Source organism: Hyaena hyaena, unplaced genomic scaffold (genome assembly GCF_003009895.1).
Source record: "Hyaena hyaena isolate Hyena2069 unplaced genomic scaffold, ASM300989v1 scaffold_965, whole genome shotgun sequence".
Classification (NCBI taxonomy): Eukaryota; Metazoa; Chordata; class Mammalia; order Carnivora; family Hyaenidae; genus Hyaena; species Hyaena hyaena.
This window is the reverse complement of record NW_024081598.1, coordinates 709021-710255: the sequence shown is the minus strand read 5'-3', so window position 1 is coordinate 710255 and position 1235 is coordinate 709021. Positions and strand designations below refer to the sequence as shown.

The 1235-nt window shown below is 38.7% G+C and overlaps 1 pseudogene; it reads right to left on the bottom strand.

The window, feature by feature from the left end:
* Positions 1-404: 404 nt before the first annotated feature.
* LOC120223189 lies at positions 405-954 on the bottom strand (annotated as a pseudogene).
* Between the last annotated feature and the right edge of the window lie 281 nt (positions 955-1235).

Sequence of the window (1235 nt, the reverse complement as noted above, 5' to 3'; positions counted from 1 at the left end):
AGAAAATGATTCAGGAAGAAATTTGGTACTTGTTCTGAGTTTTTAAGAGATATTTTGGTGGAGAGTGAGGGAACTGAGGTCCTTCCTGTTGTGTTTAGCCAGCAACTAAGCATCCCACTATGAGACTGTGTGTCTCTTTGAGGAAAGAGTTATTAATTATGAGGTTCTCTTAGAGAGATCATGTACCCTGGCACCAGATCTGAGCCTTACCTCTGCTGTTCCCCATCTCTTTCCATTTGGTAGTATGAGAAGTATAGAAGAAGGTAACTTTGGGAACTTCCTCCATGAGTTTTGTTTTTGTTATTTTATTTTATTTTGTTTTATTTTATTATTTTATTTTATTTATTATTTTTAATAGGCTTGGAGTCTTCTCTTATTATTATTATTTTTTTTTTTGGCACTTATCATGCCATGAATTCATAGGGGATGAGATCCAGCAGCTCAGGCTCCTTTCCACTGGTTCTCCCGAAGTGTGCTTCTCTGTGTGGGGCAGGCTAGAGCTTCAGTTGAACCCAAGTACCTTTCTCATTGGCTTTCTTCTTTTCCTCCTGATCATTTTCCTTCAGGCACTTCAGGAAGCCGTCTCAGCTCTTTGAGTGCTTAATATGCTGAACATATGCATTAATTCTGTTGGCAACACTCTTGCTCTTAACTTGTTTATTTACAAAAATGCCAACAGCATGCTGGTTATAGACTCTTCCAGTTTTGCCAGAGTAACATTAACGGGACATTCCTTTTTGAACAGCACCCATTCTCTTGATACCTCCAGTATCACCTTTCTTACAGATTTGCATGTATGTGGCCAAAGGAACAAATCCATATTTTCTCAGAAGGTCTAGATAACATATACCAGGCACCTCTCCTTTTTCCTTTGTGTTGGTAATTTTGGCAAATTACTGGAAGATGGGGGTCCTGGACAAAAAAGCCCTCCATGAGTTTTAATCTTTCCCCCATGGCAACAGTCAACACCAGAAAGGGTCCTTTCTCCAGGACCAGAGCCTGAGAGACTGTTGCTTTCTCATCCACAAATCTAATTCTATGACTGACTTGTGAGGCTCTTCCTTCACTATTGCTTTTAACCCTGGAGGAGACATTTATTTTCTTCCTTCAAAGTAGATCAAATATCTCATCTTCATTATTCTTTTATAGCTATCATGCCATAACATGAACATTTAAAATAAATTGAACATGCAAATTGGGAATGTGCCTCTCAAATAGCTCTTAATTTCCTACCA